We start from the raw sequence: 23782 nt of genomic DNA, 5'->3' as shown, positions 1-23782 counted from the left end.
CACCTTAAAACCTTCCTCTTTGCCTCTGCTTTCTCTCCCACTCTCCCTTTCTAAAAACACCGAACCTGGACTGAATCTGCTACCGGGCCACTCTCCGATCTCTGTCCTTGGCCCAGCCACTCTTCCCTCAACTGCCTACCTGCACTACGGGACTGTCTCTGTATCCTACAGCCCCTTCTCCCGGCACTTACCTTGCACTTGCCACCAGCTGGCCCTATTATTTATCTTGTATTCTACTAACCATGTCCTGCACTTTTCCTTGCACTTTCCACCAGCTGGCCCTATTATTTATCTTGTATTCTACTAACCATGTACAGCATTTCCCCCCTCTCCCTTCCCCTTGCACTTTTTCTCAGTCCCCTCTACCCTTGCGCGATCTGAATGACACCTGGCCTAGTAGGATCGTTGTCTGTCTCCCCTTGTTCCCCCCCCCGCCTCGTTGCGCCTTGAAACACTTGTGTATAGGCACGTTACAAATGCCATATCATATCATATCATATCATATTCCCCCCACCCCCTCCCGCTCATGCCCCGTGTCCCCCTCGTGTTCCCCCCACCACCCGCTCATGCCCCATGTGTGCGCCCTGTTCCCCCACCCCCGCTCATGCCCCATGTGCGCCCTGTTCCCCCCACCCCCGCTCATGCCCCATGTGCCCTGTTCCCCCCACCCCCGCTCATGCCCCATGTCTCCCTCATGTACCCCCTCACCCCCGCTCATGCCCCGTGTGTCTCCTGTGCCCCAACCCCACGCTCATGCCCCGTGTCACCCTCATGTTCCCCCCACCCCGCGCTAATGCCCTGTGTCTCCATCATGTACCCCCTCACCCCCCGCTCATGCCCCGTGTCTCCCTCGTGTTCCCCCGACCCCCCGCTCATGCCCCTTGTGTCTCTCCTTTCCCCCCCACCCCCGCTCATGCCCCGTGTGTGCCCTGTTCCCCCCACCCCCTGCTCATGCCCCGTGTGTGCCCTGTTCCCCCTACTTCCCGCTCATGCCCCGTATGTGCCCTGTTTCCCCCCACCCCCGCTCATGCCCCGTGTCTCCCCTGTTTTCCCCCACCCCCCGCTCATGCCCTGTGTCTCCCCTGTTCCCCCCCACCCCCGCTCATACCCAGTGTCTCCCTCGTGTTCCTCCCCACCCCCCGCTCATGCCCCGTGTCTCCTCGTGTTCCTCCCCACCCCTGCTCATGCCCCATGTCTCCCCTGTTCCTCCACCAGCTGCTCATGCCCCCTGTCTCTCTCGTGTTCCACCCACCCCCGCTCATGCCCCGTGTTTCCTTCCTTTCCCCCCCACCCCCTGCTCATGCCCCGTTTGTGCCTCGTTCCCTCTCACCCCCCGCTCATGCCCATGTGTCTCCCCTGTTCCCCCCACCCCCTGCTCATGCCCTGTTGTGTTCACTTTATACACCCCGCCTTCCCTTTCCATGGTGGCCATCTTGGTATTTTCCTTCCTACACCGGACGATTGCGCCGTCCCGGTGTAGGAAGGAAAATCTTTTTTTTTTACCACCCAGGGTTCCCACTTTGAGGACCTAAAATGCTAGTGGTCTTCATCTATTAAAAAGGATGTTATGGTGATGTTGCACTAATAAAAACCTATAAAATTCAGTAAAAAAAAGTGTTACAGAGACGTTATGGTTAAGTTGCACTAATAAAAACCTATGAAATTCAGTGAAAAAACTCTGTTAGAGGGACGTTATGGTTAAGTTGCGCTACTAAAAACCTATGAAATTCAGTGAAACAACTTTGTCAAAGGGACGTTATGGTTCCAAGTAAAACCGAAAAACCCTTGAAATTCGCCAGTTATGGTAAGCTAAGCAACCATAACTCGCGCCACCACCGTGCACTGCTAAGACTAACACCCAGGACATCAAACATGACATCACTGATGTTTTTACTGAATTTCACAGGTTTTTAGTAATGCACCCTAACCATAACATCCCTTTGTCAAAGTTTCTTTTTAGTGAATATACATATACATAGTGTGAATTTGATAGATGTTTACTAGGATTCCCTTACTTTATATACATATAACATGCTGAACCCCCTGCTAGTGATTTTGATGTCCGCGGACTGTGCGTATGTCCGCAGATGGACGCGGACAACATCAACTGTACCCAAAAACTCACAGGGTTTCACTGAACAAGTTCAAAAAGCTGCACATAAACACATTATATGTAACAATAAATAAGAAGTGCAACCTATATTTGTAACACATCAACCATCCATTTAAATACCTTGTGTATTAAAATGGAATATACCAAAACAAAAAAGATATGCATCCAACATAATTACCTCACAGAAACTGCACAGCTAGGAGCAACAGCAGACCTACACAACAGTAAGAACACAATTTACCAGAAACTAGTAAGTAAACTTAATTTTTCTTATATATTTCTAAACTTTCTGTATTTGGTACACTAAAAGTAATATATATTTTTTTTACACAGAAATGTCCAGTACTTTGGATTTGGCTTGAAGAAAATTTCCCATGTGAAGAAATGTTTGAAGACAGTGATACTAATGGTAGACAATTCTCTATATAAGAAAATGAACAATCATTACTTTATGTGTACTTAACATATATTTTTTTAAAACACCATACCGACATTGAAAATAATACAGCAAAAGAGACATTAGAAAATACTTTCAAGCGCATGGAACACAAAATGGATATGCTTGTGGAAAATGTCAATCTTTTGAAACATTTTCTAGAGGACCACATAAAAGAAAACATTAAATATCATTGTCCCACATGCACCTGTTCCCCCTCTCCATGTCCCAGTCAACTATCCCCAAACACTCAACACCAAGAAAAATGTTATGATGAGACTTCCATCCCTTCATCCCCTCACATCGATCCTCTCCAAACCCCTAATTCCCCTGTATTTATGTCAGTTTATGCTTCCCCCTCTCTTTCATAAATGTTATATGTGTATATAATAATAAAATATTTTATGTGTTGTTACTTCCTTCCTTTGTGTCTTATTTTTATTTTTTTAAAGGCAGTTAGGGTGTCCGCGGACAGCGCGGGTGTCGGGAATGTCCGCAATTAACCAAAATGGAGGTGTCCTAAGGACACTATACCTGTCCGTACTGTCCACAAGAAAGATGGAACTGTTTTTAGAACATACTTGGTGTCCGGAATGTCTGTAATTAACCAAAATGGAGGTGTCCTAGGGACACTATACATGTCCGTACTGTTCGCAAGCAATATGGAACTGTTCTTAAAACATACTCGGTGTCCAGAATGTCCGCAATTAATGAAAATGGCAGTATCCTAAGGACACTATACCTGTCCGCACTGTTCGCAAGCAAGATGGAACTGTTATCAGAACACACTCAGTGTCCGGAATATCCACAATGAACCACACTCTCCGTAGAACATCTACGCATACGCATATGCGCACCACACCCATAGGTCCTACGAACACTGCGCCTGTCTGTAACTGTCCGTCTCACATGTGTCGCACCTTTAATTACTTTGAGGACCTGAACACTGTCCGTAGAACACCCGCGCGCATGCGCAGGACCGCATGCGCAGGACCGTTCCTACGCATTTGGTGTCCTCCGGACACCCGTCCCATTCGCGAATGTGTTTGCAACGTCATCATGTGACCGCACCCACGCTGAGCGTGTGTCCTGATTTGCGGACACTGTCCGGGTCCCCGAACATTTTAAAAGGACTTTTTTAGACAATCCAAAGTATTTTACAGTAAAACTTCACGATTGCACATGTCCCATACAATGACTCTGGCTTTCTACATACTTTTTGGAACTTTGAGCCTTTTTGGGGTATTTGATCTGTCCATGAATGGCACGGCTGTCCGTGGAGCGTGCACCTGCACCCCCATAAAAGGCCACACCCCAGAGCTCATCCTCATTGTGCTTCAGGCTACCAGACAGAGCATTGTCTATATTAGATTTTGCTGCTCTTGCTGCTTCCCATCAGACCTGATGGCATCTATGCTTGCTGCTGCTCCAGCTGGTGCTATTAGTGCCTCAGCACCACCCCCACCCCCTCCACCACCAACACCTCCCCAAGGGCCTGCAGAGTGGAACAGGCGTGAGCATATAGAGGAGGAGGATGAAGAGGATGAAGAGGATGAGGTAGTGAAAGTCCCTACTACCAGTACTCGCCGTGAGTCTTGGGTGTGGCAGTTGTTTACCATTCATGGTGACGTACCAAAAGGACATGCAAACAAGGTCACCTGCAACCAGTGAAAAATGGTGCTGAGTCGTGGGAGGCCTGGTTTGTACAGCTTTGGTGCGACATCCTTTGAAGCGACCCCTACGGTCATTCCACTGTGGGGCTGTTTGCAGGGTTGTACCTTGTGATAAATGTAGAAACACTCATGTGGGACAGCGCATCCCTCCAACTGCCTCACAGGCCATCCATGATGCTGTTGACCCTTACCTTTCGAGGGTCACAATACTGTATATGTACTGCGACGCAGTACTCTGCAGGGAGGAGAGTCTTCGCAGTGCTTTCGAGGCGGCGGTCACGGAGCATGAGAAGGTCTGCCCACTACCTAAGTAAGGCCCACCCTACATCTTCCTCTCTCCACCTGCCCTTTCTTATCCCTGTGGTTGGTGTCCCTTCCTTACCCTCCTTTACCCTCATTTCCTTGTGTGTTGTGTGTATAAAACCCCAAAAAATATAAAACAATAAAAAACAAAAATAAGGCTCTTTTCAGAGCCGCCTTTCGCAGTTTAAAAATAGAAGTGGCAAATAAATGGAGCAGGGTCCTGTGAATTTTTTAGAAGTCCACGGACATATAACATTTTGGGGTGCTGCCCTATCAAAGCCATTGCACTTTTTTCTGGGAGGAAGTGGTGGCTCTATAAAGAGCCTTTTGGTGGTGTTTGTTTGTGATTGAAAAACCTCAAATGGCCAACACCTACTACAAAATGGATGGCTGTAATTCCAAAAAAGTTTGCAATGCATTTTGTACATTTCTCGGAAAAATCTGATTGCCAGCATAAGTAAGATGGACTCCATCTCTGCGAAAAATGTATGTGCTATGAAACATAATATTTTCATTGTGAAAGGAGGACATGCCAACATCTCTTAAAAAGGCACAAACAGCCTTATTGACATTGCGCCTCGCTTTCTCCATTTGTGCACCAAATGAAGAAGAATGCAGCCACATTTGTCAATAACACAACCCTAAGTGTTGACATTTGTCTCTGCGCAATACGAGAAAAAATTACTTGAGAATTTGGAAACATATCCATGAACTTCCCAAGTCCTTCTTTCATTGCAAATTGCAAAGAAATTCCAGACATATGTCCTAAACTGTTCCCTTCACAATGAATTATATTTATGTCTGGATGATGCTGTGTCTCCAAATTAGCACAGAGAGGTACCTAGTCCAGCCAATTATTTATACGCACTCCATGCCAATGCACTTCCACATAAGGGAATCCAAGATCTGCAGCTACTCCACCGTGTTCTGTATGCACCTCCAACCAATGTATCCATGAGTCTCCCAAAATCCAGATAAGCCATAGCTATCTGTTCTTCTCTAAGAAAAAAAATATTCTAACAAACTCTCTCCTTACACAACACACCCAGTAAACTTTATTGACCAATCCCTTGCTCTACTCATTCTCATTTGCATGCCTCTCCACCCCAAAATCCCCATATGTAATACGCAGTGTCCGCGGACTACTGCCATGTCGGCGGACATATTGAAAATCTGAGCATGGTGAATGTAAATTTAAATAGTGTGCCCCATTTCCCCTTTGAGGTTGGCTCTGAAAAGTTCTGTTTTTTTTGTGCTTTTTTTGCAGATGCTTGACGGACACCTGTTATTTTGTATTTTTTTTCTTTTTTTTCTTAGTTTACTCCTAAAATCTTCACATAACCTTCTCCAAAGCAACACATTTAATTCCAGAACAGCATGTCATTTCCCATAAAAGATAAAGAAATGCCATCTTCTTTAAAATAAATAGCATTACTGGAATCAATATTCTCATTATTACAGAAGAACATACCAGCTCTAAGAATGAAAGCACACATGCCTCGGTTGATTGCACACCTAGCAATGTTTTGCTGAGGATACAAAATAGAACTATTGTCCCATATTGACCTAGGTACTAATCCAGAAAAAATAAGTTAGGCATTTGGAAGGATGTTCATTACAGCTTAAAACAAGTTTTCCAAATCTGCCAACAAAGTAGGGGCACTGACATAGCCCAAATGGAAAGCACCACAGTGCAAAACTACCACATGGGGACTGTTCATCCTGCCCACATCTTCACAAACGTGTACAATTCCCTGTACATTGCAATCAGGCACAGTGCTCCACACCACCTCCACTCCTTCAACATCAAAATTGTTTGCCACATGCCTGCATTGAGCAGACTGCTGTAAACCATGCACAAACATGTCTCCAAGCACCAACACCCTGACTTTCTCCCCCTGTGCCGTCTTCACAACACACAGCCTCTTTCAGCACAAATCCACAACCTCAACACCTGATTGGGTAATCCCTACAGTCCCCTTTCCATGCTGGATTTGCTGGAAATCCCCAGATGTGGCACATACTGTCCTCGGACAGCTGAAGGGTTGGCGGACTGTGTAACTCTTGGACAGCCCTTCTACCCTTTCCACTTCACTCTCTGTGACATTCCCTCATTGGATACAGCTAAGCAGTCACACAACCATCTACCAATCAAATCATTGAAAAGCTCACAGCTGAAATACCACCACTTCCTGTACATCACATCCTTCTGCTTTATTACCCACACCTTCACAAAGGCATATATTCTATGCTTTTCTATACAGTGTCTGCCATTTACCTTACAAAAATTGCAAAACAAGTACATCATTATTTCTTCTATCTCCTAACATGCAATAACACAACCCTAAGAAACCAAGTGAGTTTCAAATACTTAGTATTCTACTCATTTGCAAAGCATGTTGAACTAACATATTGTAAGTAAAATATAAAGGCTGCACATAGTCAAAGGAAACTGCATGCACACGCTATGTTCAGTTATCAAACAAGAATACTACTACAAAAACATACAAATCAATGTCTAAATTAACATCAGTGCTATAAACACACAAAATTACTAACTTCTTTCTTTTACAATTGCAGTGAAGACCACTCTCCTGAAATGCAGCAGCATCTGAAGTACAAACAACAACTCAGAAGAAACCTGCTAATTCCAAACAAAAAAAAATAAGCATAATACTACCATAATATTCTTACTGTTATTGAAACACACTGTGGGGTTGATTCATGGAATTTGTGCGCCAAAAAAAAGAGATTTGTGCACCATTCTGCCCACAAATCCCCACTGTCTCCCCTCCCTTGAAATACTTGTGTATGGGCGTGTTATAAATGCCATATCATATCATATCACATCATTTGTTAAACAGGGATTTGAAGGCACAATGGCGCACAAATCCCTGCTTTTCAGTGCCCAAATGGCATAACTCAGCCCCTAGAATTAGTATTGCAGAACACATAACTGTTTTAATTTCTATACCATTAGATTTACTATTAGTGCTTATCCTAACCACTAGCTTACTTTCTACTGTAATCTGAACCCCAGGATACTAACACACAAATACAAGAATAGACTTCCCAACTAGTTGTAGCTGTCCAATGCACAATGACACACCACCACATACATCCTTAACATCATACTCAGACACTCATGCACACAGCAAACATATATTGCAGAACAGCCCAACCCATACCTATTTTTTCAACAGACCCCAAAGAATGCCTACCAAAAAGCAAGTCCTTAGAAAGCAACAAAGAAGTAGAGCAAATGAAAATAAAAGTGTCCAAAATAAGCATCCATCCCTAGCAGAATTTGTAAAAAAAAATTCAAAAAAGATCTAATAGAGTCATTAAGCTAAACAAAACAAGCTTCCAGTACAAAAACTTACCACTACTCCTAACACTGCTCTTATAAATCTTGATGTAGTGGCAAGTAACCATACCAAAATGTATTTTAGAAAACATTTTCTGGCAGAGAGTCCTTCAGAATCTTATAAAAACAGGAGAGAAATAATGCACAACCCTCAAAACCGACTGTAGAAAATTAATCTTAGAAGCTCTCATAGACAGTGCAATCCTTCTCAAAAGGAAGTTATTTATTTTAGTGTTAAACAGAATGAAACCACTAACAAAACTAACTACTAAATTACAAAAAAGAATTCTCAATAAACGGAATGTCAACAAAAATAACTTTTTAAATATCTGTGGAGGTGAATGGAGTCACACCACAAGCACATAATCATATTTCAATGAAGAAGAATACAAACGAAAGCAAACAAACACAATTGCCATACGTAGCAGTCGACGAGGGTATGAAAAACTTAATACCATAATGCAACAAGAAATACTGCTTACAAAAATATCCCCAGAAAACTCAGTATCAACTCTCCATTCGACTGAACCAGAACGTCCAGTATACAAATGGCTGTGCACGTCAATGTGTAACATTGCCAAAAAATCTTTCAAATAGTTACGCCAGTTCCTCAATCAGTATGTGAAAGGCAAAGACAATATCAAAATGCACACATATTGAAATCAGGAACCCACTTTCAAAATATGTCAGCTACGCAATTAATACAAAATGTGCAATAAAAAGATGAGGTTTTACAATCAAGCATTACAAATTTGTTAGCAAACATGCGTGGTACGAAAGAGTACTGGTTCCAACGTCACTGAGATGTACGTTATATGATAAGAAACCTTGGCCCCCCCACTTGCCTTGTTACATTAAGTTGTGCAGAATATGCATAGGAAGATTTACATGATTTCCTATGCATATCAAACAAAAATAAAACAAACTTTGCTCTCTAGATCCTCTTAATGTTTCAAGATATTTCCATCATCGTTTCATTGCTATGCTACACTTTATTTGTAATAAAACTGTTCCTCCCCTCGGAGAAGTGCAACACTTCTTTTGGAGAAAAGAATACCAAGCCAGAGGAACACCACATATCCACATGATTTTATGGATTAAAGATGCTCCTAAATTTGGTCAAGACAGTTATGTCACTGTTTTACATTTTATAGAAAAATATGTTACTTGTGAAATTACATCGGAAATAACAAATAGTGATCTTCATGCACACATAATACAATTTCAAAGACACAAATGTGGCAAATATTGTCGTTGCAAATACAAAAACAAAGGTGAATACTATACCAAATGCTGCTTTGGTTTCCCTAGACCAGTTACAGAAACAGGTGAAGTGAACAACTTCATGTGTTCAGTTAGACATATTGTTAAAGGTAAATCACATAAGAACACGTATTACATAAAAAGAACAGAAGAATCAAAATATATCAATGATTACAATGCAATCATTGCCCTCTTATGGAATGCAAACATAGATGTGCAGTACATTGCAGACAATTCCAATGCAGTTGCACAATATGTTACAGCCTACTTAACAAAAGCAGAGAAAACAGAGCTTCAAGACCTCTGGAATGACCTATCATCGGACAAAACACTATCTCAGAAATTGTACAGTTTAGGAATAAAAATACTCTCTCGTAGAGAATATTGCTCCTATGAAGCTGCATATAGTTTAACCGGTACTGCTTTGTATTTAAAATCTGAAAATATAGTATGGCTAAGTCTTGGTCCTGATAAATCTAGAAAAAGAGTTCTCAAATCATACAATGACATAGAAACAATAGCCAAAAATGATCACAATAGGCAAGACATTTTGAAAAACAATTTACTAGACACATACTACCCAAACAGGAGTACCACTTTGGAAACCATGTATCTATACCACATAGCCAAAAACTTCACATACAAAAATAATATAAACCTGATGAAAAAAAGGTAGATATAGAGTGACAGATTGTGAAGGCAGCTTAGTGAAACTTACCAAATGAAGCTTAATTAATCATATAAAATTTTCATTAAAAACACCTCAACATAAATCACTATATTACAATTTTTTAAACCATGGAGAAAAGAAGAAGAGATACTAGAAAACGATGACTCCTATGAAGACGCTTTCAAAGCAAATGAAAGCACTATCACCGATATAAACGTTACGCAGTACAAAACAATGTTGCGCAATGAACAGCAACACGAAGAAGAACTCCAGGCCCAACTAGATAAGGACACTCTCGACAGTAGTCAACCTTCTGTAACAGGAAGTCAAGAACCACTGGGACAGCCACTAATAGCAAATGAGGCAGAATTAGCTATGACAGAAGAAGAGAACACCATTTGTCACTATGAAGAAGATACAGAAGACTTAACTGTACTACAATCAAAAGTGAACAAAGAGCAGTGTACCATTTTTCAAGAAGTAACGAAAGACAGTGCACATGGTGTACAACATGAAAATAAAGAATGTACCTGCCAAAATTACAAACCTATACTACTATATGGCAGTGGTGAAGCTGATTTGGGTAAAACATTGTTAATCAAAATCATCAGCAAGTTCCTTCAACAATTGACAAACAACAAACTGTCAGCTGTTGTAACTGCCCCCACAGGTTTATCTGCCTACAACATAGGCGGTGTCACTTTACACCGATTACTACTCCTTCCAGTAGAACACCAAAATAAATTAGAATATTACAAACTTTCTACAGAAGCTGCAATGGAACTATGCAGAGTGTTAAAACAAATGAAAACGCTACTAATAGATGAAGTGAGCATGGTCTCCAACCTAATGTTAGCTGTGATTCACCTCAGATTTCAAGAAGTACTTAGAACAAACTACGAAGAGTTCTTTGGAGGAAAACATATTATTGTTTTCGGAGATCTTCAATTTACACCAGTGAAAGGAGAACCAATTTTTAAAACCTTAGGACACAAACACTGACGTAAAACTGTTGGCAGAATAGGAAATGTGAACCATTGGCAACATTTCCAATACAGAGAATTAACAGAAAACATGCGACAATCTGCAGACCTCACTTAAGCCAACATTTTAAAAAGTATTAGAGTTGGTGTACTATCTCAAGAAGCACAAGCAATAATAAAAACCCGGCACATTCATGCACTTTATGGCCATAATTCATGTGCTACTGATGTCATGGAACAATTAACACACACAAATGTCAATTGTATGTCCTTAATGCCAACTCTTGCAAGCTGTTCCAATTTCAATGAAACAATGTTGAAAAAAGAAATGCAACCAATAATTGAAATTTGCTCCACAGACAAACTGGACGTACATGGTATGACACTACCCATGTGTCAACAAGCCACAACAAGATTACATACCTTAGAAAATTCTATCTCCAACACAGCTGGTTTGGAGAAAATATTAAAATTATCCTTAAACTGTAGAGCAAGCTTAAACGTAACCTTGAGCTGGAGCAAAGACTAGTTGATGGAGTACTGGGTACAGTGTTGGCTTTGAAACATACCCACGTGGCAACAACATTCAGTTTGTCAATATTCTCTTCGACAAACTTTCAGAAGTAAAAAGGATAAGGCGCTCAACAGCTCGATTCCTTCTCTTCAAAGACATGTATGTACGCAGAGAACAATTTTCTTTAACTCTAGCATACGCAGTCACCATTCACAAATCACAAGGTCTTACCCTAGACAAAGCATTGATAGATATTGGGAACACAGTCTTTAAAGAAGGCATGAGCTATGTAGCACTATCATGCTTACGTACACTTGACAGTCTGTTTCTAATCAACTTTGATGCAGGTAAAGTAAACAATGATATTTCTTGCATTTTAGAATACAATAGACTATGTTCACTATACACCCCCCCATCTAAAAACATATCCTGTTCCACAAAAAGGAACATGTTGTAAAAGAAAACCAATTCAAATAGAAATGCAACAGGATCTCACTGCAAATCCTCCAAAGAGAATAAAAGAAGCCAATACTTCATCAATTACCACAACCAAAGAAGAACCTCTTACTCAAAGTAACTCAGGTACTTCTTTAAAGAAGCAACACACACCCCGAAAAAATGACTTGGACACAGAACTATCTGGTCCATTCAAATTTTCAAATATAACTGGTGTAAGTTGCTATGCAAATGTAGCAATGAATATTCTATTTCAATTGCCACCAATTGTTGACAAGATTTACTTACACAGTACAGACCAATTGTGTTTGCAAATGTTAGTCCTTCATAGAAACACAACAAACAATCCTGACAACACGTATAGTGTTCATGGAATAAGACAAAAATTGTGAGTGCTTTGTGTATGTATCCATACCTAATTGTGAATCCGTTCCATTTCAGCAACTTGTACAAAATGCAAACCATGGTAGATTATGTACTACCTGCAATTCAGATAATCGCTCCACCTTACTAATACAAACACACAGTAAATACGTAATACTAATGCTTCTAGGTTACAATGCAAATGGTACCAAAACCAACTGCAAGCTGACTGGATTCACACATTGTCAAGTATCACTTGGTAAGAAAAGCTTCACAACAAAAGGTATAATCTACCACGCAGGAGTCACAACCAATGCAGGTCACTGCACTGCATATATAAAAAAGAAATGCGGATGGTTTGAATATAATGATAGGACCATTACTCTAAAGCAGAGATTAACAGCAAATCTTACAAACGCTTATTTAATCTCCTTAAAACCAAAATTCTATAACTAATCTGTGCTTAAACATTAACAAAACTTTAATTAAAAAACGATAACCAGTTAGAATACGCCAACAAGTATCTAACTGCTTCAAAAATCTGCAACAAGCCAACAGATAGAACATTAGCCAGAAACAACAAATGAACACTGAAAACAAACAAATAAACTGTAGCATAACAAAACAAAGTTTTTTTTTAATCTGACATGGATTCTTTTTTCCCACAGACCCAATATTTTGAAAAACAAACAGAGAAACTAAGCAAATTGCACAGTACACTGGTTTGTAAACTACTAAATATGAGAGCCGAAGAAAAGCTGAAATGTCTTTCATGCAATGTAATAAATCTTTAAAAAACACAAACACTAACAAGCTGCTCCAGTTATCCAACTCATGAAAAAAATATATCCAATCTCAAAAAATCAAACAGCAAGTATATTCTAATACAACGCATAAATACTGCTACATAACAGAACCATTGAAACAAACATCTAACCATACACCACAATACAAAAAGTTTACTTCCATGGATATGTTATACTGCAGTGCTTGTTACCAAACTCTACAATCTTAATGACATGACGTAGCCAAAACTTCACATACAAACTATACGAATCAAACAGTACACAAACTGTATATTTGCAAATATTTGATAAATATTTGATTTTAAGGGTGTGATCTATGGGTGTGATATGCTGCAGTGGTTGTGGCCAGGGCCTAACGTCTTAGGCGTATGGTCTATGGCCTACGGCCTGCAGCCATGCCACCAAGACTCTATGCCCTGGCCACAACCACCACAGCATATCATACCCATAGATCACACCCATAGAATGAAACATTTTAACTGTCTATATGGGCCCACCCATGTCACACTTTTAACAAAGTTTAGTGAGGATTCATCCAGGGAGAGCAAAGTTATAAGCCACCCATGGTGTCTTATAACTTCGGTGCATATAACTTCAGTCTTGGGTGCATGGCCATCGCCATGCACCCAAGACTCTAGGCCCGGGCCACAATCACCGCAGCATATCACACCCATGGTGGCTTATAACTTCAGTGCTTACAACTTCGGTCTTGTGTACATGGCCTCCGGCTTATAACTTCAGTGCTTATAACATCAATCATGGGTGCATGGCCTTTAGCCATGCACCCAAGATTCCAGGCCCTGGCCACAACCACTGCAGCATATCACACCCATACAATCAAATATTTTAACTGTAGCGTAAGGGCAATTTTTATGTCTGCGTACACCGCGCGTGTCCTTAGAACAGTTTCAACTTGCCTGCGGACAGCACGGATGGGAATACTGTCCGTAGGACACCCCTCATTTTCACTAATTACGGACATCCCGGACAGCGCGGGCATGGCGAATATATCCGTAGCACCTGCCACCTAAACAAATACAGTATTTGACCCATCTCTTACTCCCCAAACCTCCCCAAGCACTCTTGCACACCAAAACAGTCCCCAAAACAACATTTCGTCTCTGTTCGCTGCCACGCTGTCGGCCGATCCAAGATGGCAGGCGCACGGAACAATCGGACGCACTTCACGCTCTTCACCATCCAATCAGCGAATGTGTTGCATGTCCGCGGACATGACGCGAGCCGATTAGCCAATCAGTGTCCTGCCCACAGAGCGAACAGGGAAGTGTGTCCGCAGAGCGGACATAGATATCACACATTTTTTGTGACCTTCTTTTTGGTCGTTTTAAAAAAAACTACCAGATGGATTTTCACCAAATTTACAAAGGCATGCTTTCACGACCAAGCCGCTGCTCCTGCCACAAATTTGGTGAGAAACTGTCCAGCGGTTTGGGCTGTAGGCGTGTGCAAAGTTTTTTCCCCATTCAGTCTATGGGACCCACCCTATAACTTTGCCCTCCATGGACCAAACCTCACCAAACTTTGCAAAAAAATTCAGAGTGGGCCATATACTTTTTTTTGTTGCAAAGTTTGGTGTGGATTCGTCCAGGGGGAGAGAAGTTATAAGCCGCCCAAAAAGTGATCTTCCTATGGGATTAGCAACTTAACCATAACTACACAGCCACTAACGTGGCTGTGTAATATATGTATATATATATATATATATATATATATATATATATATATATATATATATATATACATATAATACACAGCGTGCAGTAACGGCCATGTAGATATGGTTAAGTTGCTAAATTCATAGGAAGAGCACTTTTTCGGCAGTTTATAACTTCGCTCCCCCTGGAGGAATCCTCACCAATCTTTGCATAAAAAGTATATGGCCTGCTCTGAATTTGTCCGCCAAGATGGATGAGGTTTTGTGCAGGCGGAGCAAAGTTATAGGGGGTCCCACATTTTTTCTCCCATTGACTGAATGTGGAAAAACTTTGCGCGCGGCTACTGCCAGAACAGCTGGACAGATTTTCACCAAATTTGCGGCAGGAGCGGGGGCTTGGGTCAGAAAGCGTGCTTTGTGTGTTTGATGGAAATGCAACCAGTACTTTTGTTGCCAGTCACTGAAATGTATGGCCCAAAAAATGATCCGCGGACCCATTTCCCTGTTCGCTCCGCTGACCGAAGTGTCATTGGCCTGTGGTACGCCGTGAACATGTTGGTGAATATTGCACGCAGCCGGTGGTCAACTGGAGGGAAGCGTGCTGTGTGTCAACGTTTTTTGGGGAAACGCTGCCATCGTGTATCGGAGGACAGCGCGATGGCGGAAGGATCTGGAAAATGTACTATACGCCATATGTTGGTGACAAGAAGGGAGGGAACGGGTGCTGGAGTGAGAAGTGCTTCATTTGACATATGTAGGTAGGTGGAAGAAGACAGAGGAGTGCCTGCAGTTTTCGCGCATACTGATTCAAGTCGCGGGTAGCAAGACAGATGAGTACTTTGTGTGGAGATTGGAGGCAGGTGCCGTAACGGCCCGATAGCTTCTGCCACGACCTGTTTACGGCGACCTCTTTCCATGGTGAGTGGTGGCAGGTCAATTTTAGAAGGGGAATCAATTGCACATGACATAGGTTGGGTGGGAGCGTGGGTGGCTGTGTTATGTGGATGGAATGCGGTAGTGGGGCACATGGTGTCATGCATGGGTGAAGAAAGTTGCATTGGGTCTGTGGAAGGATTAGACTATTGGGTGCATGGGCAAAGGCCATAGACATAGGGCACACACTGAAGATTATAGGGCTTTAGCTAACCCACTGCAGTAATGCAATCGTGGGTGTGCATCCAGTACAGGGTTGTGCTTGCATAGTGTGGTGTGTGCACATTGGTTGCTGTAGGCCAGTGTTGCAAACAGATTGTGGGTAGTTTGGCAGTGGCACAATAGTTTGGGAATGGAAGTGGGGACGGCCATAGTATGTGCATGAAAGTGCGCCGGGGTGCAGGAGAGAGTGTTTTCTTTCTACATTATGATAACTGTGCAATTTGTTGCTGCATAGTTCTATGGCAGTGCACAGGTCAGGTACTAGTGGTGGTGATAGTGCTGTGTATGTAGATAGTCGAAGTTGGTGACATGGTGAAATGGATGGTGCCATTATGTTGCAGTGAGAGTGTTGAAGGCCTAGACTGTTAGGTGCATGGCATTTAATTGCCTAGAACCTGAGGAAACCTACACCACTAATACAATTTTTACTGTGCATCTGGTAGAGGGTAGTGACCGGTAAATAATGGTTGTGGAGTACATTTCAGGCGCGATAGAGCAGTAGAAGTGTGCTGGCAGGTGTGTATGTTTGGTTCCGCAGGTGAGGTCGCTGGTAGAACATGGTAACATTTTGGATGTGTGATTGGAGATGGTGCAATGAAAAGTCACACAGTGTGGGTACTGGATGTAGTGTGTGCATACTAGGAGTATGACAGAGGGTATGGCTGAAGTACAGCTTTTATGGGTTCTTTACTATGCTGTGTGCAGATTTGTTGAAGTAGGGCCAATGTTGTGAAAATGCTGTGGTTAGGTTGGTAGTGACACAATATACTTTGTGAATGGCAGTAGGTAGGGGTGATGGAGGCTATGGTATGTTTGTGGATGCTGCTAATTGCGACCTGTTTTCGTGAATGGGTGCTATATGGTGTGAGGGAGTTGCCACTATGTCTGTTACGTTTGTGCACTATGTTAGCTGCCCACATGGTCGCATGCATGGATTAAAAAGTGTTGTGTTGGGTGTGGGCAAGGGTGGACTCTTGTGTGCATGGCAAAGGGTGTGCTGGGTGCGCAGCAGGACTATTGTGGATGCTGAAATGGGGAATCCTGTAGGAACAGTTTCTGTTGGAGGGGCTTTGGAAGCAAAGGGGACGTGTTCTCAGAGTGTTTAAAGGGAAAGGGAGTTGTGTACAGAAAATAATAGTGTGCAATGCCGAGGTTCAGTATGTGATTGGTGCAGACATTTTGAAAATATCATAGTCGCCATTAGTTGCCACTAAGGGATTGTTGGAAAATTCGAGTGCAAAGGGAAGAAGTATTGTGTCTGCTTTACTGGGGCATGGCCCTAGCTGTAACTGGGAAAGTGCACGTGCCACATCATGGCCTTCTGAGCATGGAGCCTTCACAAATGCAACTGTGGGTATTCTCCATTGCAGATACAAGGGTATTTACCCAAAGTTCGATGCAGTGACGTTGGCAGGGATGGACAGACAGCGAGTACTTATAGTCGGTGATACCGTTCTCCCCGATCTGCACAGGTATGTTGTGGAAAGAGGTTTCAATACTGACTTTAAATTTGAAGAAGGGCAGGCTTTTTGGGGCACAGTTTATGAGTGGAGTTTCGGGTGCATGGATCTCCTTTGCAAATATGTGGCCTCTGTTGCTACTGTAGATGTGGTGGTTATGCATTTTGGAGGACTACATTTGGGGCACATGTCATGCTCACGTTTGCTTGCTTACTTAAAGAAGTTGATGACAGCTGTGATGCAGATATTTCCTACTGCAAAGCTGATTTTTTCATCGATGACACCAAGAGGACAATGGGAGCATGGCAATATGATTTGTCCACAGCCAGAAGTCGAGAGATGTTGGATAAACAGAAACATGTGCAACTTTATGTGCAGTGCTGGGATGTTCTGCACCGACTATGAAAGCATTAATGACTAGCAAGATTCCCAGCGGTTCCAAGAAAATGGCATTTTTTTTACTTCCATTGGCAATGCTGTTGTGTTTGCCACTCTGCACAAAGCGTTGCAGAGAATCCTCTAGAAATGTAAGATAAGTGTTCATCTTCAGTCCAGAAAAATGTCAGGAAGAGAAGCAAACACACAGTGAGCAAAAGAGAGAAAAACTAGAAAGAAACATGTATGAATTCAGGTACATAACTTTTAGGATTAGAAGTGGCACATCTGGCTGTTTTTAGGATGGCAGCTACAGCATTGTCACTGTGCAGGCTAAGCCATTGGGCAATGTGGTTGCTGGTTGTGGTGTTTACACTGACACTGTGACAGAAGGTCTGTTTGTACAGATAAATGTAGGAGGCTATGGTGAAAGTGTGCAAGGTAAGGGCCACGCATCCTGTGTGTATGCATGCATTGCATGCACTTGCTTAACGTTGCTAATATACAATCCCTGCTGCTTTTGTGGGATGACTTTTCCAACATTTGTAGTACATGCATTACAATGGGAAGACCATATTGTGAAGTGTAAAAGGTATGTGGCAGGCATCATGGTGTTATGAATGCAGTGTGTGCATCATATGATATGATGCCCTATGTTATTTTATGCCATTTGTATCGTGCCTACACACAACTGTGTGAAGGCGCGCTGAGGAAAGGGAGGCGGAACGGAGGCCACATAGAGACATTGATTCCTCTAGGTCAGCTGACATAGAGAGTGCGCATGTGAATGAGACGGGGGAGGGCAAAGTGCAGTACATGGAAACAATAAAAAATAGAAATACATGCAACTACGGCCGGTGCTGGCAAGTGCAAGGATAAGTGTACACATCAAGTGATGGCTGGACTGTAAGGGTTCTAGAAAACAGTCCCCAGGTGGCGGGTGGGTGGCAGAAAGCCAGTGCAGAGGTGTAACTGTAGGGAGGGAGGTGGCCTGGGCACAGATTATAGGGTGGGTAGGAAACCAGTGCACAATACCTTTTATCCAGGAAGTGAACATAGGAGAGGAGTGGAGAAAGAAGAAGCACATGGAAAGGTTTTCAGGTGCTTTCAGAGCCTACGATGCTTCTCCTCACGGTCCAGGGAGACAGAGAGCGTGATCCACAGGCAGGCCCCAGCAGAAGAAACACATCTACCACCATCTGGTTGTGTGTAGAAGTAACTGACCCGGAGGAAGTAGGACACGGATGAGGAAAGTGCTGGAGCAAGCAGATATTCAGGAAGTGAGAGTGCACCTTATTGAGTTCCCAGGGACCAGAAGGCCTCTGCATAATGCACAGGGCTTTTATGTTATTGTTCGCAGCCGCTGGGAGATATTGCAGACATTTTAGTCCAGCAGAGATATGATCCCTGCCGTTCAGGCCAAGGACAATTCTCGCACTCCTCTTATGGATGAGTTGCTGAGGGTGCAGAGTGGAAGCTGGCAGAATTAAAAAGAGCCTGTGGCAACAGTGCAGTGTACAAAGCACCACAGCCGTGCAGACACTGACCTTTTGGAAAGTGACAGTAGGTTGGTAAGATACATTCAGTGGTGGCTTTAGTGCCTTCTTTTTATGAGTTAATTAGTAGGTGGGTTAGTGGGGAACATTTTTCGTAGCATTGTGGGAAGGAAAGAACAGAATTCCTGTTTCGCTAATATCGTGTATGATATGGGTAAATGAAAACATTGCAAGCACATACCAACAAATTCCCAATTCATGGTAGGAGATGGGCGGAACATCAGTATGCTTTTTAAACATGTTGTGGATGCTTTAGAGGCAGATATTGTGCGCAGAGGCACTTATAACAGAGTTGTGAACATACTGCCAAAACAATGTTCATACCTTTATTTTGTGGTGATAGGTGCTTATGGGGATGAATGTGCATGTATAACTCCTGGAATGTTTCACTGAACTTTCCACTGGACCTGCTTTCCAATAACAGCACACGTGATTTCCTGGGGCACGGCTCTCACGATACTTTGCAAGGCGCACATGCTACTTTCTGCGCTTTTGAACATGCTGGTCAATGGAAATGCGATTGTTGCAAATGTCCAATCTGTGGCTAGAGTGCGCATCACAGGAAAGGGCTACCATATTTTGTTTCATTACTCTGTGTCGTGAGGCTGGCAGAGATGGTGAGATGCAGTTTTCATAGGAGGTGATCGCGTTGTGGTAGTCTGCTCCAGTATGTCGTGGAAAGAGGCCTTAATGACAATTTGAATTTGGACAAAATGGAGGCTTTGTGGTGCGATGTCCCTGTCCGTACTTATGACCATTTGCTTGCAGAATGTCGACGAGTAGCCACTTTCAAACTGTACATGTTGTGGTAGTTCACTATGGAGCGTTGCTTTTGGGTTCCATAGCTTGTGTAAGTGTGTACCGTCAACTCAAAAAGATGAAAGAAGTGCAGCGCACTTTTGCCACTGCGAAGGTGCTTTTCTCATGTATACCACCAAGTCCAGTATATAACTATTCCAATGAATGTTGTCGGCAGCCAGAGGTGGGAAGACGTCTTATCAACAGAAGCATGTGTATATTTATGCGTGCTGTTGGGATTTACTCCTGTCAGAATGACAACATTGGTTATCGATATGTGCACCTTCTCAATGGAAATGGCATTTCAATGTTGCCCACTGGCAATAACATTTGTTTTTCCAATCTACAGGCTGCACTGAAGACCCTGAATGTGAGGCACAGTGCAACAAATACAAACAATTACAAATGCCCAAAAAAAGAGTTGTCACTGTGAAAGCTGTTTTAAAAAAATATATATCTTTTTTCAGAGCCACCACTACAAAGGACATCCCCTACCCTGGTTGACATTTATTCCCCTAATTCAGCGTGCGCACACCTGGAAAAGTCAGCAGACATCGCGACAGTTGCAGGGTTGTAGGTGTAACATACAACCCTTTTGCACATGGCGATCTTATATTTGGCACTGTGGAGGACACAGGATTGCACAATAAGCTTTCTGGGTGTGGAGTGCACACACAGACTGTGGTATACGATATATTTGTCAACCTAAATGCAAAGGGTGAGTTTATGGCTGCGTGTTGTACGAGTCACAGCGTATGCTTTGTGGGTGAATTGCACATACATTCCTTGACAGTGAAGGAAACAGAGTCCGGTGGGAGTTGTGTGGAGTGTATCATGCGGGTTTGTACGTGTATCGAGCACCTACAATGAAGTGATTGCTTTTGGTTTGTCTGTGTGAGACTTTGGTAACGCTCGATCCTGACGATATTATTGTTGTTGATTGTGGAGGGACAAAGGTACAGCATGTAACACGATTTTCAGTGCTGTTTCTGCTGAGGGAGGAAGTATGCCAGGTAATGCTTCTGTTTCTGATCTCCTGCATGATTTTGTATCCCAATATGCAGACACACATATAAGTGCATTATTTTTTATTTGGTCCAGAAATGGGGAAAGCGCAGTACATTGTGAAGAAGTGTATTTGTGTCTTTTTACAACTTGTGTCATTGTCGTACTGTACAAATGGAAATCTTTCATTTCATAGCACAGTTTTCCTCACAAATTGAGGTCTTGCTGATATTACTGCATTTCTGAATTCTGCACGCTCTACACATGTTGCCTTACTGCCCTTTTTGGAAGTATAAGAATAATGTTTGTGCTTGTTGTTGCACACTTGCCCTCTGGAAAACGCACTGCAGCACACACAACCATCTGTTTCAACAGCCACCCATTTTTACCTGTTTCCACTGCAGTGTTTTCCACATTACCATGATTCCTTCCATTTAGCACACAATTGTTTGGAGGGTATACAATGCGCGACACACTGCCTCCCTTCATTGCCACTTACATTATGACACTCTGAAAGGAGCTTTACATCATAATCAGCCAAAAAACATATTGCTAAATGGACATAGCATCATTTCTAAATACACTATGGTAAAGCAGCGTTAGGTTTACAGTGCCCTAATAAAAACCTATGAAATTCACTAACAAAAAACGTTGTTAAATGGACATTATAGTTAAGTTACAATAGAAAAACCCTTTCAAATTCAATGGAAAAACGTTCTTACAGGGACATTATGGTTAAAGGTCAAACCTAAACACCCCACAAATTCACCAGTTATGGTAAGCTAAGCAACCATAACTCGAACTGTGCACTTTGCTCTGCTAAGACTAACACCCATGACATCAAAGATGACATCACACATGCCATTGATGACACATACATTTGAACTCTTTCAAATGATTACTTGATTCGGAAAATGTGGCTATTGAAAAGTATACAATGTAAAATGTGAATAGTTTCAGAAAGTAAAATATGTTATGTTATGTTATGTTACTGTTATGTTACTTTGCATTTATATAGCGCCTTATGTAACATTGGTATGGTCTGAAGGCGCTGGTAGGTTTAACGCCCTGGGGAACTGAAGTTCAAGTCAGTAGAGAGAGTAGAGAGAGTCAAAGGTGCGTGTGAGCCCCGGATAAGTGTGCAGCTGGTGTGGCATTTGTGTAATAGCTGCTTCTTAGCAGTATTTTGGTGGTTGAGAGATCAAGAATTTGTGTTCGTTCTGGCAGGATTTATCCAGACCGATTGTGGCTGTGTTAGGCCTGAGGAGAACGCCTGGCTGGGGGGTGTGACACCAAAAAGAAATGTGACCTTGCAGTGTGGCCTTATGCTCTGCCGTATTATCTGAAGTCGATTTATCTGTTGATGATGTTACTGTCATCTACTGAAAAAGTGGATTTCATGAACTAGGGTGTGGTGCTATGGTGTGCTATGGTGTGCCGCAAAGTAGTTGTCTTTTTTCTCGATCAAACACCCTTGGCACCTGCATTGTTCCTACTAGTATAGATAGAGTGCTCTTTTCCCTGCTAGTGCATTAAATGCTATCAGGTCCCGCAATTGTTACAAAACTCAAAAATTATACCTAACCTCCATCAGTTATTTTAATGTCCATTACACTCATTCAAAGGGACTCTTTTTTACAGAGATATGTATCTATCGTACAAGTTGGAAAAGTAGGCAGACATGTGTATGAAGAACAGTGATGCCCATATTGTATGAATTATAGAAACCACTTACAGATATTGATGGTTGCGCATGCCTATGTAGTCTAGGGGAAACTCTCAAGGTGAAACTCTGTATGGACATGTTGCATGGTTCAGTTCACAGAAACCAGTGTAGGTTGAGTCTTTGTTCATGCCATTCAACACTTAAGACTCCAGCCTCTACACTCAGAATGCCTCTCTTTTGATGTCTCCTCGAAATTCTTTTGCACTTAGTACTTCTAGGACTTGTAATTTCACCTGTGCGATAGTGTGTCCATGTTCATTAAAGTGTTGTGCTACAGATGAATTCACATTCTTTGTCTGTGTGTGTGACTTATGTTCATTCCATCTGATTCTCTGTCTTCTTTTGGTCTCCCCTATACAGTAGATGCCACACAGACACCTGATGCAATACATGACATTCTCTGTGGAGCAGGTAACAACATCTATGAGTCTAATTTCTCACCTGTACGTGGGTGAAAGACGTTGGGGCCTTTTGTCATGTCGTTGCAATTCCTACAACTCATGCATGGGTAAGTGCCTTGCCTACCTGTATTTATGATGGGTGGTTTGTGATCCCTGGTGCTCACAAGCATGTCCCTGAGGATCTCACTACTTTAATATAGAAAAACTGGTGGCTCTGGAAAATTGATCCTTGGTTCTCTCATCATTTTTCTGAATATTCCAATGTCTTTTAATACTTTGCTTCACTTTATGGCTCTGTAGAGAGAATATAGAAACAAATACTAGCAGAGGAACTATCGTTTTGGGTCTCGTTTGCAAATGTTCTGTCCTAGGTTGGCTCAAGGCCTTCTCAATGGCTGCCTCAAGATTTTGTGTGGGATATACTCTGTCTTGAAATCTTTGTATGGGTTTTTCAAACTCTGTCCTGCATTCTTCCGGATGGCTCACAATTTTCTTGCTTTTCAATAGTTGCCAATAAGGTAAGTAAATCAATGTGCCTGGTGGGCAATGCAATCATCCGATGGAATAGGTTATTCCTATCAGTGGCTTTCATGTACAGTGCAGTAGGTATTGTGTTGTTGTTGACTTTGACGTTAACATTCGAAAAATGGACATGAGGTGTCCCTATCTCGGCTGTGAATTGAA

This window comes from Ambystoma mexicanum, chromosome 4p (genome assembly GCF_040938575.1).
Source record: "Ambystoma mexicanum isolate Mex_15411 chromosome 4p, UKY_AmexF1_1, whole genome shotgun sequence".
NCBI classification, from domain to species: Eukaryota; Metazoa; Chordata; class Amphibia; order Caudata; family Ambystomatidae; genus Ambystoma; species Ambystoma mexicanum.
This window is presented reverse-complemented; position numbering follows the sequence as displayed.